Source organism: Brassica oleracea, chromosome C9 (genome assembly GCF_000695525.1).
Source record: "Brassica oleracea var. oleracea cultivar TO1000 chromosome C9, BOL, whole genome shotgun sequence".
NCBI classification, from domain to species: domain Eukaryota; kingdom Viridiplantae; phylum Streptophyta; class Magnoliopsida; order Brassicales; family Brassicaceae; genus Brassica; species Brassica oleracea.
The window spans coordinates 28,390,072-28,404,068 of NC_027756.1; the positions used below are offsets into that span (position 1 = coordinate 28,390,072).

The following is a 13,997-nucleotide window of genomic DNA, read 5'->3' on the forward strand; positions in this document are numbered from 1 at the left end:
CATACCCTTTTTTCCAGCCAAGAACGGAAAGATTAATGGTAGGGGCTTGAATTCCTGCAACTCTTTGAAGGTCAACCATGGCTTCACTCCTGGGTCAGATGATGCATCATTCCTTCTACAACTTGATTTTTCGCCTTGACCACCCATGTAAACTCGACTGGTGTATTTTACGATTGTGAAAAGCCTAAGAACCGAAAACGTTATACACTAATCAGATCACCAACTATATATATATATATATATATATAAGAATTAATCGAGATGCAAAATAAAAAATAACTACATCAGGATCACGGCTCAAACGAATATCAAAGAGCAGTAACATTAAGAGAGAGGGATCAAAAATCATGACAGAAACGGAACATCATATCTCGATTCCTCAGAATCTTACCTACAAATTTCTTTGAGCAAACATTCCAAACTCTGCTTTTTACATTCATAGAAGATGGTTAAGCACTCTGATTTGGAAAAGTCTTCATCTATATTTATAGTATAACACTTTTGGGATTTTGCGATGGGAGATGATATTTAAGATCGACGTAGTGGGAAAGCCTGACGGAGAGTTAATGGCAATACCTTATGATTAGGATTGAATGAGGAAGAAAACGTTACAGGAGAGTAGAGCAATGAGATCGTCGTTGCTTATGTAGGGATTTGTTGAAACTAAGACGGCGAAGAAGGAGAATGGCGTGTATTGGGTGGAGTTGGGCCAAGTACATTAATAAGCTTAAGAGGACTTTGGGCTTTTTTGTTAATTGTTAACAGAAATAAATGGTTAGGTTTCTATTAACTTAAAAGACCCGACAAATGTGAAGAAACAGAATTTTCGCAGAACCTTGTTTTTGATGCCACGTGGCAGAAGAAGCCCTGCGACTTTGCTGACGTGGATGCATGAGGAGAGAGACAAGTCTGTTTTATTATTATAGATAGATGTGGTATTTACATTTTTTTATATTGTATATTAATTTAAAAATGTAAAACTGTATTAACTTAAAATTGAAAAACTATACATTTTCAGAAAAATGTTTAATGTAGTATTTCCTTATATTGTATATTCACTTTTATTAATATTTTTTATTGTATATTTACTTATTATAATTTTTAGCTTTTATATCAAATAGTAATATCATGATAGATGTTTAATGTAATATTTATATTTCTTATACTATACTAGGGCCGGACCGGACTACGCCCGAGATTTTTCTATTATATTTACTTTTAATTATACCATTTTAATTTATTACAATATTATGTATATATTTAAATTTATTATTAAAATATAAATTACTAAAAAGAATTTAAAATTAGACTTTTTATTTTATTAATTTTTGGTCTAGCAAATTAAAATTTTTTATTACTCAAAATTTGTTATTTTATTATTGTAAATTATATATCACATGATGTATAAAAATATTACCACACTTATTTAAGTTTAGGTAAATAAATTTTAAATTAATAGTCGTTTCAAATTTTATTTTTTTGTTAATTTTTTTTTTGCTTGAGACCCGTTAAATTTATAACTTTTAAGGATATTAGGACATTTGATCTTTTGATTTATTTCGTTCCTCTCCATCTAAGTTGATGTATTTGCATTATATATATAATTAGTTTGGATAATGTCATAATTTTATTTGTATAACAATGCTATTTTTTCAGAATGGGTTGGTGATCAAAATAATTATTAACAAAGTATAAAATTTTTCATTGTGGTTAAAACTTTACAATATAGTTGTTTTTGGATATCACATGCTAATACATGATATATAACTCGAGTTTTTTACTCATATACGAAATAGGCTTGCATGATCATTATAGGGCTTTTTGCAAAATTGACCTACAACTCAAAGTCAAACACAAAACTAACCTCTTTTTTTTTGGAAATTAGTTTTGCCCTATTCACCCACAAGTTCATATAATTCACGAAAATTCCATCAATTTTTTTTCTTCGAAAATGACATTTTTACTCTCTCACCCTCATTATCTTCAAGTAATTACAAGATTGTCATTGTCATCAATACCCAAACCACCATGAACAACCAATTTGAAGCTCTTAATGCTCCCAAAATCGATTTACCTTTCTTCTTTCTCCATTCTTATTAACTAAACACAACATCTCTCTCACTTTCTCTCCACATCAAGCTAAAAAAATCCAAGATTTTGATTCTACATTTTTTATGGTTCATAGAGTCATAGAAGCTAACGATTCTGGGTGGGTCACTTTCGTTTGAGATTATGTGTTCTTGGAGAAGTCTTATGTGTGCTAAGGAAGTTATCTCACCAACTTAAGGTATGAAATCGAGTTTTTTTCCAGATTTGTTCGTCCAGACGACTTACAGGTAAGTCGTCTGGATGTAGACGACTTATCTGGAAGTCGTCTGGCTGTAGACGACTTACTTGGAAGTTGTCTGGCTGTAGACGACTTACTTGTAAGTCGTCTGGTCAATGCAGAGGTTATTTTTGGCAATTGACTTTGAAATCTATTTTCTGAGACGACTGAAATATAAGTCATCTACTTTTGTTTGGTTACAAAAAAAATCTCCAAAGAACCTAGACGACTTACATGTAAGTCGTCATAGGTTAATTTTGCATTTGACTGGATTATTTCATAAGTTTGACTTTCCTGGATGACTTACATTTCAGTCGTCTGGTGGAAAACTGAAATATCAATATTTTATTAAAACCCGATGACTTACATGTAAGTCGGCGTGGGTTAGTTTTGCAATCGAAAAAAAAACTTCAATATTCAATTATACCAAGACAACTTGAAATTCAGTCGTCCGTCTGACGACTTACATGTAAGTCGTCCCAGAAGTCTTCCAGATCTGAAAAACCTGCATATCAAATCCAGATATGAAAAAAACTGCATATCCAAAAAAGTTCAAATTACTTAAAAACAGAAAAAAAATGAGTGGAATATTAGATAAATCTACTTTTATAGAACACACAAAAATACATATCTAAAATTAATAGATCTACCTTTAAATGAGTGGGAGATGAGTACCATCTGATTAAAAACCTGCAAAAAAGATAGATTAGTAAGAAAGACATGAGGCAAAATTCAAAAAATTCATATAAATTTTGGTGTTTTCAAGTCAAAGAGATTAGAGTGGGTTTGGAGAGTTTTAGTTTGAGAAAAAAGTAAGAACTTTATACAACGAGAAGTTACCAAATGAAGGAAAATCAGACATAAAAACTTACCAAAACGCTCAAATCTATTATGAAAGGGAGACTTCGTCAGAAGACTTCCAGGAAGTTCAGACGACTGAAATGGAAGTCGTCTGGAAGACTTCCTGGAAGTCGTCTAGTGCATTATATTTTAGACGACTAACAGGTATGCCGTCCCAGAAGTCTTCCAGATCTGAAAAACCTGACCATCTGATTAAAAACCTGCAAAAAAGATAGATTAGTAAGAAAGACATGAGACAAAACTGAAAAATTCATATAAAGTTTGTTGTTTTCAAGTCAAAGAGATTAGAGAGAGGTTGAAGAGTTTTAGAATGATGAACATTACATTTTTGTTGCAGCCATTTGAGAGGAAGAGAGAGAATATGTAAATTTTTCTTTATATAAGGAGACAAAAAATCCAATTAGGTTAAATATTTTTGATTCAGACGACTTACTTGTAAGTCGTCCAGAAGACTTTAATATTTTTAGCGGGAAATGAAAATATTTTTAGCGGGAAACTAAAATAGAAGACCTCCCAGACGACTTACAAGTAAGTCGTCTGGTTTAAATTATTTAAGCGGGAAAATAATTTTTAAAATAATTTTAGGTGGGAATATTTGGACGACTTACATGTAAGTCGTCTGTTTTAATTTCTTCACCAGACGACTGAAATTTAAGTCATCTAGACCCTAAACATAACCTCTAAACTTAATTAACTAACTAAACACTTCATAAAATCAACTTAAACTTCAAAAGTGTTTACTATACACAAAAATAAACACGTATAGGTAAAAATTTAATTTTTCAAAAAAAACATTCAAGTTTTCCAAAATCTAACCCTAAGAATACATACAATACTACAACATATGTTGCCAAACCCTAGACCAAAGAATACCATGATTCACTACCTACACTCATATATGTTGAAAACAATTCAATTTTGTTATATTTTAATTTATATCACTTAAAATTGTTTATAATTACATGATTTTAATTTTTCGCTTATCAAAATATTTTTAAAAAATTTAAAAATTATTTTTAAGATCATCTACACCAGAAGACTTACTTTGAAGTCGTCCAGAAGACTTCTAACATCTCAGAAGACTCAGACGACTTACTGGGGCTATATTCGTAAAAATGGCTTTTGTTTTTTTGTTTGGTCACAAGGGGTTGTGCTGTAATTTCACAAGGCTTTTTAGGTTAGTTTTCCATTTGATTCAAATTTGGGTATAGGTTTGGGGTTAAAATCAAGTTGTGGGTTAGTTTTGGCAAATTTCCCATCATTATATCATCCATTTATTATAAATGCTTCTTGTTTTTAAGTTTATTGTCCTCAACCTTGAAGAGCAAAGCATTAACATACGTTTTATTTTTATGCTTACTCAAGTGTTCTTACGTATGTTAATTAAGTACTTCCTAATAGCTTAGTCTCTCTTGTGTCTTTTTTTTTTTCATAAACCGTCTGCTCACATCTCGGTCATCCAACATCCAACTTTACATAAAATATGTATGTAACATTAAATATTTACTATAGTGGGCATATTCATTCATGCTAAAATGAGGAAGGTAACTAACTTCTTCTTGTTTAAATATACTTGTTCTTCCTTTCTTCTACCACAATTTAAACCATGTAAGAGACGAACTTATAAAGATTATATAACAACCAAAATCTAATAAGCCATGTATCAAACTAAAATCAGAAAGAAAAACAATAATAATATAACTTCTAATAGCATACTAAAAATTTGATCTATCATCTTTCTACCTTATTTTCAAAAGAATATAAAAGCTATCTTCACTCATGGAGTTCATGTTTATGTGCTTCAAGGGATTGAAGGATGGCTAGCAGAGCAAGTAGAAAGAGGAAGTGATGCTCCTGTAGATACCCTTGAAAAGTCAAAATCAGTACCTAAGATTAAACGTTTGGAAGCAATTAATAAGGTGTATGAATAATAAGACCTTTGTGGTCCATGAATGCTTTAAACAATTGAACAATAGTTTTGCAGGAATAGTTTATTGAAATACAATGAATCAGAGGTCCATGGATTTTCATAGTGGTCTACTTCAGCAAGCCCTTAAAACCATCTAAGAAGCGTTAACAGAAATCAACTTGGAAAAGACCTTACTGGTTTACATTGTCAGAGAACTTCTGATAGTGCGGATAGCAGTAATCTACTTCTAGACAACAGGCTCAATCTCCCTTCTCATCCCTCTTGTCTCCTCACCTCGCCACAAACCACCGCGTGAACACGGCACCACAAGAATTTCCGCCACCGCATCCGTTGTTGTCTTTCTTAACTTGCGTCCCATCTTGATCTCTGCTGTGATGGCTATTATCCAACTAAATTTGAAAATCATGTTCACATCACTCTTCTCTAAGCATTTTCGATTCAAAGCTTCTGTTCATCAAAGTAAGAATTTTGGTGGCGTATTTGAGAGCTTCTCTAATGGCATCGTTTTCATAACGAATCCTATAATTCTCTTCCTTGAGTGCACAATTATCAGCTCTCTTGAGTTGTGCCTGCAAGAAGAAACGATGGAGAAGCAAAACTAAGGACTACTCTTTAATTTATTTTTTGGAGAAGAGACAAAGCGAGGAAGAGAGAAAGTAAAAAGTTGAAAACCTTCGTCTGTGTTCTTTGGTTCTGAAACCAAATCTTGATTTGTCTTGGAGCTAAACCCAATTATATGCTAAGTTGCTCGTCTGGATGCTGATATGCTCTGTAAACAAAACCATAAGAGAACAGAAAGAAAGAGATGGAGAAAACAATTGAGTAGAGAAGAAGAGAGAATACGATTCAAACCATTGGAGCTTGTGAGGTGTGGGGCGGTGGAAACGCTTTTTCTTCATTGTCTTCTTGTCCAAGATTGGTGAGCTCACCTCTTCTTCGCATACAGACCTTCCAAAAGCCAGAGCTGTTTATAACAACGTCAATTAGTAAGAGATATAGGAGATACTAAGAGAAGAGGAGTAAGGCGAGGGATCTCACATATATTTATACCACAACCACACCGACTCCCAGATTCAAACAACGCTTTGAAGACACATCGTGGAGGTGTGAATCAATGGGATTAAACACAAAGCCATTAATCAAACCGTTTCAAGCCGTGAGAGAACATCAAAAGTCACAGTCTGGCAATCGCACGTAGAAGAAGACGAACTTCGTTTCTTCACTGCAGCTAGGGTTAGAGGGACGGACTCCTTATTGGGCCGGAAAACTTACCAAGTCTAAAGCCCATTCCCACAACAAACCATCTAAGCCTATTACGCCTAGATTAAATGAAACGCAAAACTTTACTTACCTGGACACATGTCGCAACGCCAGAGCTCGACTTTCCTAGGTGGATGCTGATGTGGCGCGCCTAGGAAAGAGAAAACAATATTATATATATATATATATATATATATATATATATATATATTTATTTGTTATTTATTTGTTGTTATATTTTAATATTCTATTTCTAATATTGTACGGAATTTAGAATTTTTATCTCGAGAGAAGAGAAATTGGAGATGCCTGGGTTCTTATCGTTGGGCATGGGTTAGTCGGTTGTAATAATTCGGATGGGCTAGAGTAATAATGTGTGGGCTAGAGTAATAGTTCGGATGTAATAATTGGGTAATGAACCTGATTAATAATGCTACGTGGCTTCTTCGAGAAGATTTTTTTGTTCGATGAGGTAGACACCCCTTAGAGCTTCAAAAAGTTTTTTTTATTAATACTAGAGGTTTTTTCGGGCTACGTCCGAATTTATTTCCATAAATTTTTAATTTATTTTAAGGTATTGTGTTATTTCTATTTAAGCAAATATAAATTACTAAACTGAGTTTTAAGTTATTAGAACGCAAAATGTAAATAATGATAAAATTACATATTACATTATTTAAAATATTTTACAGTAAAATATGTTAATACTCCGATCATTTTAATTTTTGATTTCCTAACTCATTTGTTCATTCTATTTTTCTGGTTCGTATTGTATAATTAGTGGCTAAGAATTTAAATTCTTACCAATAAAACCAATCTTTCTAGAAGTATAAGTATACATGAAAGTTAAATTTGTTGGAATTTTTATTCCAATTTCAAAAATGTTGGATCTAAAAAAAATACTTTTCTAATGTGTTTTTGATTTTGCATTAAATTTCTAAAAATATTATGTATATTTTTTTTCTTACAAATTTTGTCAGAAAAGTGACTGAAAACTTCCTGGTTTTGTTTGTTTTAGGTTTGCAAAATAAAATTCTTTTCGGGAAATTGCCAAAAATACTATTTTCAAAGTAGCACTTTTCATGTTTACACTAACTATTTTTACCTTCATCTTTAATAAAGGGTAAAAGACATTAATAACCTTTTGATTAACTTTGACAAATAAAAACATACGGTTGACTAATCTAAACTTAAAACATCACCTCTAAACCCTAAATCATCAACTCTAAACTCTAAACCATGAAACATCAACTCTAAACCCTAAACCCCGAAACATCAATTCTAAACCCTAAAACCTAAACCTTCAAATCTAAACCCAAAAACATAAACTCTAAATCCTAAACGTAAACCCTAAACCATAATTCTAAACTTAAAACATCAACTTTAAACCCTAAATCATCAACTCAAACCCTAAACTATAAAACATCAACTCTAAACCCTAAACCCCGAAACATCAACTCTAAACCCTAAACTCTAAAGCTTCAAATCTAAACCCTAAACCATCAACTCTAAACCCTAAACGTAAATACTAAACCCTAGATTTTTCTAAAATTCGAACCATAAACCCTAAAACCCGAAACCTTCAAATTTAAACCCTAAAATGTAAACCCTACACCCTAAAACCCTAAACATTCAAATCTAAACCCTAAAACATCAACTCTACGATTTTTGGGTTTAGGGTTTAGGGTTTAGGATTTAGGGTTTTAGGGTTTAGAGTTGATGTTTTAGGGTTTAGGGTTAATTATTTAGGGTTTAGGGTTAATTTTTTAGGGTTTAGGGTTTTGAGTTTACTTTTTAGGGTTTAGGGTTTAGTGTTGATAGTTTAGGGTTTAGTGTTGATAGTTTAGGTTTTAGTGTTGATAGTTTAGGGGTTTAGAGTTGAAGTTTAGGGTTTAGGGTTTAGGGTTGATGTTTAGGGTTTAGAGTTCATGGTTTAGGGTTTAGGGTTTAGAGTTGATGTTTCGGGGTTTAGATTTACAGTTGATGTTTCGGGGTTTAGATTTACAGTTGATGTTTCAGGGTTTTGGGGTCGACTTTCAAAAAAATATTGGGTTTAGGATTGATGGTTTGGGGTTTAGAGTTCGTATTTCAAAAAAAATAGGGTTTAGGATTGATGGTTTAGTGTTTAGAGTTGAGTTTTAGGGTTTAGGATTTGAATTTCGAAATAGCATAATTCGAAAAAAAATTGAAAAAATTATATTTTTATTTTTTTATATTTTTATTTATTTAAATATTTATTTATTATATATATAAAAAACAAAGGCATAAAAGTCTTTTGGCACTTAGTGAACAAGCCGTTTTTGAAAATGTCCCTTTAGTGTTGGTAAAAAAAAAAGTGGAAGCATGTAAGTGGTAAACATGTAATTTTCCCCTTCTTTTTTCCCTTAAGCATACAATTTGTGTCAGGGGAAATTACGTGATTACCACTTTCTTGCTATCACTTTTCATTTTTACCACCACTAAAGTGACATTTTCAAAAATATCTTATTCATTAAGTGGCAAAAAACTTTTATACTCTTATTCTTTATATATATAATAAATAAATAAAAATCTAAAAAATAATAATTTTTTTTTGAATTATACAATTTCAACATTCAAACCCTAAACCCAAAAACTCAATTCTAAACCCTAAACCATCAATCCTAAACCCTATTTGTTTTTGAAATACGAACCCTAAACCGTAAACCATCAATTCTAAACTCTTTTTTTTTTTGAAATACAAACCCTAAACCCTGAAACACCAACTTTAAACCCTAAACCCTAAAACCTAAACCTTCAATTCTAAACCCTAAACATCAACTCTAAACCCTAAACCCTAAACTTCAACTCTAAACCCTAAACCATCAACACTAAACCCTAAACTATCAACCCTAAACCCTAAAAAGTAAACTCTAAAACCTAAAGCCTAAAAAATTAACCCTAAACCCTAAAACAACAATTCTAAACCCAAAACCCTAAACCTTCAACTCTAAACCTTAAACATAAACCCTAAAACCCTGCAACATCTACTCTAAACCCTAAACCCCAAAACATTAACTCTAAACCCTAAACCCAAAACCTTCAACTCTAAACCCTAAAACATCAACTCTAAACCCTAAACGTAGACCCTAAACCCTAAACCTTCAACTCTAAACCTTAAACATAAACCCTAAAACCCTGCAACATCTACTCTAAACCCTAAACCCCAAAACATTAACTCTAAACCCTAAACCCAAAACCTTCAACTCTAAACCCTAAACCCTAAACCCTAAAACATCAACACTAAACCCTAAACCCTAAACGTTAACCCCAAGCCCTAAAACCCTAGAGTTGATGTTTTAGGGTTTAGACTTGAAGGTTTAGGGTTTTAGGGTTTTAGGTTTTAGGGTTTAGAGTTGATGTTTTAGGGTTTAGATTTGATGGTTTAGGGTTTAGGGTTTAGGGTTCGAATTTCAGAAAAATATATAGGGTTTAGGTTTTATGTTTAGAGTTTAGAGTTTATGTTTTAGGGTTTAGATTTGAAGGTTTAGGGTTCAGGGTTTAGAGTTGATGTTTCGGGGTTTAGGCTTTAGAGTTGATGTTTCATGGTTTAATGTTTAAAGTTGATGTTTTAAGTTTTGATTTAGGGTTTAGGGTTTACATTTGATGTTTTAGAGTTTAGATTTGAAGGTTTCATGGTTTAAGGTTTAGAGTTGATGATTTAGGGTTTATAGTTGATGTTTTATGTTTAGATTAGTTAAACTTATGTTTTTTTTAGTCAAAGTTAATTCAAGGGTTATAAATGTCTTTTAACCTTCATTAAAGATGAAGGTAAAATTGATTAGTGTAAATATGAAAAGTAGTACTTTGAAAATTGTATTTTTGATAATTTCCCTTTGTGTTATCATTAAATGTTTATAATTTTAAAATCAAGAAAATGAACAACTTAAAAAATACGGGTGAATGTAGTTTGGTCTTCTTCTTTGTTGTATTCGTCTTACTCTTATCAATTGTGGTGTAGAACATTTTTAATATTGCAATTTTTTTTTTTTGAAACTGGCATCAATAAATCACTTTTATATTGCAATTTTCCTTTTAAAGTTTCAATAATATCAATGGTACAATGGAAGTAAATCATTTTGATGGTGTTATTAGCACATTTATTTTTCTCCATTCTTTTGCATTAGTTTTGTAGGATATGTTATATAATTAAAAGAGAAAATTATTTTTATGTCCTCTTAGACTAATTATTTTCAAAATGGAAATAATGCCCTCAAATTCAATTATAAATTCGAAATTACAATTAACAAAACAATTGTCAATATTAAAATTTTAAAAATAATTAAAGTAGTTAAAATAAAAGAAAAAATTTAAAATCCTCAAATTAAAAAAAAAACTAAACATACACTTTATGTCCCATGATTTTCTTTTTTTTTCTGATTTTTTTTTCATATATGAAAACTAAATATTTCCAAATATTTTTTTTCATATTTTTCGGAACTGATTATTCTTATATGTAGAATGTAGTAAATTTGTAGAACTTGTTTTCTACAAGTTTTTAGATTTATAGTAATGTGTCGATTTTGATTTCTACAAGTTTTAGAGCGATATGTTAAGCGCAAAATGTGTATTCTAAATATTTTTAGAGTATTATTATTTATGTAGATCACGTATTCTAAACATAATAGATTTAATAAAAAAGTGGATTTTATTTTCTACTTCGTAAAATGTCAATTCTACTTTATGTATAATATAATTTGAAATTATGATTTAAATACTTTTAGAACTCGAAATATCACTAAGTTCATGTGGGTATTTCATCACTAGTTACTATTTTTCCAATTTTTTTTTAGTTTGTAAAACTATTTATTTGATTTATTTTCGAAAATAGTAAAAGGCATTAGAGGAAAAAGTGGTACAAAATAGAAATTAGCATAATGAGACATAGTTACCATTTTTGGCCTAAAAAACAATTTACCTAATTAAACTGGGTTTTTAACTTCTATATATTATGAGATTGATGATTGTGAGTAGCATGGTTATATTTTCGGAGGGCTTTAGTGCTCAGTAATTGTCTGAACACAATTTTTATCCATCTCGTATAGAAGGACAGACGAATATGGTAGCAATATAAGATGTAAATCTATAAAATAATTCAAAATCAAATACCGTGTGAATAGTTGGGATATAATTTCATTTTGTTCATATTCAATTTATTTTGTTGTATTAACTTAGTTTAAGCTTCATATTAAGTTTAATTATCTCTTTTTGTTTTTTACTACTTACGTAAACATTGCATTGACTTAGTTTTTAATGGTAACATATTTGATCCACTTTATTTATAAAACACAAATTGACATGCAGTCAAAACATTTAAACCGTACACATCTATATAAAGTAGAATAGTGGCTCACCAAACATTTCAATTGTTTATGTACAAATTAATTCTCATGTACTGCGTGAGTGAGAAAACCAAGAGCAACACAAAAAAACTTTTCCCTGTAACTTATTTCGGAGGCCAACCGTGCTGTACTGTTGTTCACAGTCATAATCTCATATGCATGCGCTTGGTGGAGGAGGTGATCACACAAAATGTTTGTGTTGCTCTAACCATGCCTTTGTCTCAGGATCTAAATTTGTATGACAAACATAGTAGTGTGTGTATACAGTTACTAAACAGAGAAAGATTTGAGGAAAAACATAGTATACCTCCAAAATATCCCTTAAAAATCTCAGCATCAATCAGATAATATGATAATACCTATAAGATCTATGGTGGTTCCATCTTCCACAATGACATGAGCAACAAAAGCTCCCTACAGAGCCGCCACATGAAGATGTGTTATTCCTCCATCTAATGCTCTGTTTATCACCTCGTGAAGAACACTGCATACATTTGAAAGATATCTTCAGCTAATCATGTCAACTGAAGCCATAAGCTTTAACTATTTCAAAACACTATTAAACATTCTATCAAATCCAGCAACTGAGGATTAGTTACTCTTCGACAGGCTCCAGCAATTGGGGACACTTATTATATACTCGGAAAGCAATATCCTGCTATACCGAGGATGACCATTTTGAGCCGCAAGTTACAGAGCAGTACTACTATTTAAGCTAATATGGTATGTGATTATATCAACCCCAATAATCAAACAAAATCACTATGTCAATCTGTGAGAATAAAAGTTTATCAAGTGCTTACATTAGCACAAAAATGAATGAGAATCAACCGACCTCCCAATGACCATGTTGGCAAGCTTGCATCAAAACCGTCTGTTTCCAGAACCGCTTGTATTCATATTACTTTGATGATCGATAAGAAAATGTCAAGTACCAAGAGAGCTATTACCTTTTCGCGGTAGTTCCAGAGATTGATGATAAAAACTCCTGATTCCACCAACAGATATGACTATTTATGAATATAAACAACAAAAGCTTTATTAAGATCATCATAATCAATTCAGCATTACCATAAAGGTCAGAACTTGTTGGAATCTCTGAGATCTTACAAACTGGTTTACCTCGTGGCGGCCTTGGCCGGCGGCATAATAGAGAGGAGAGTTAGGGACAACGAATGTGGAGTAGGGAGCAGCTTCCAGATATTAAAAACGAAAAACTTTTGCTATTCTCGTGCTATGAAAGGAAAAACAGTAATTCCATATCATCTGATTGGGCAATATTATGTTGCTTGAGATGTTAATTACAGTTGCAGCACTTTGATATAAACAAATTGGGAAACACTGAATGAGAGGAGCCAGATTTCAATCAAATAGAAGGCTTCTTAAACTAAATTTTACCTAGTGTTCTTCAGTCGGATGAGAAAAGGCCACAAAGTCAGGACTGACATGGAAACCTGACTTTCAAAGCGGATCGGTAGATTCGCTAGCGCTCTCTTTCCTTCCTCCTCGGCCCATGATCTGAGAAAATAAGATAAAAAGGTTTCAGACGTTCGGAAAGTCCGGTATGGACAGATTGAAACTCATTAGTTAGAGATCCCAATGCAAATAGTTTCTTTGACATAAAACATAAAATAGATGGGACTGAAGAAGTAGTACCTAGCTATGGACAGACATTTATGCTCCCCTCCAGTTCATACTCCAACTCCGAAATGATTTGAGCAGTATTAGGGAGTGGCGACATTGGCGTGTATGTATATGGTGGAGAGGGGAAGTCGAATAGTAATTCGTGGAGTTGCTGTCTTTGATTTGATGAGTCATGAATGCAATAATAGATGTATTCAGTGGGAGGAGGAGAAGTTGGATAGCGATTTAAATCTGAAAAAGAAGCTGAAAGGCGACGAAAATGGAGGAAGTGGAAAAGAAGCTGTAAGCACTACGGCGACAAAAACTGAAGAAAGAAGGATGCTTAGGTTAGATGTAGGGCGACAAAAACTGAAGAAAGAAGGATGCTTAGGTTAGATGGGCCAGGTGGCTCTTTTCTATTGGTTTGAATTATTAATCCTACGTAGCATAGCTAGAATTTGAGTATATCCAACTTTTAGTATTGTTAGATAGATAGACTAGGGGTTTAATAAGTTCTCACATTATATGCAAGAGTGCATGACTACTGACTTTACAGATACACGTGATGTAAATGTTTTATTTTGTAAATGATTTTCATTACTAATTGAAACCACAGCCACCACGCTGAGTTTTTTAG

General features: G+C 32.0%; 2 long non-coding RNA genes across 2 annotated transcripts in view; both read right to left on the minus strand.

Moving 5' to 3' along the window:
- LOC106317164 overlaps positions 1 to 683 on the minus strand; it is a 7,320-nt gene extending 6,637 nt beyond the window's left edge. The window contains exons 1-2 of the long non-coding RNA XR_001265068.1: positions 392 to 683; positions 6 to 184 (exon numbers count right to left, since the gene is read on the minus strand). This is a non-coding gene — a long non-coding RNA (uncharacterized LOC106317164). The remainder of the gene's footprint in view (positions 1 to 5; positions 185 to 391) is intronic.
- Positions 684 to 4,751: 4,068 nt separating this feature from the next.
- On the minus strand, positions 4,752 to 6,364 carry LOC106316091. Its single transcript, XR_001264721.1, has 5 exons — positions 6,156 to 6,364; positions 5,970 to 6,081; positions 5,790 to 5,886; positions 5,292 to 5,686; positions 4,752 to 5,074 (listed from the first exon to the last, which is right to left on the minus strand). It is a non-coding gene; the product is annotated as an uncharacterized LOC106316091 (long non-coding RNA).
- Positions 6,365 to 13,997: the final 7,633 nt, after the last annotated feature.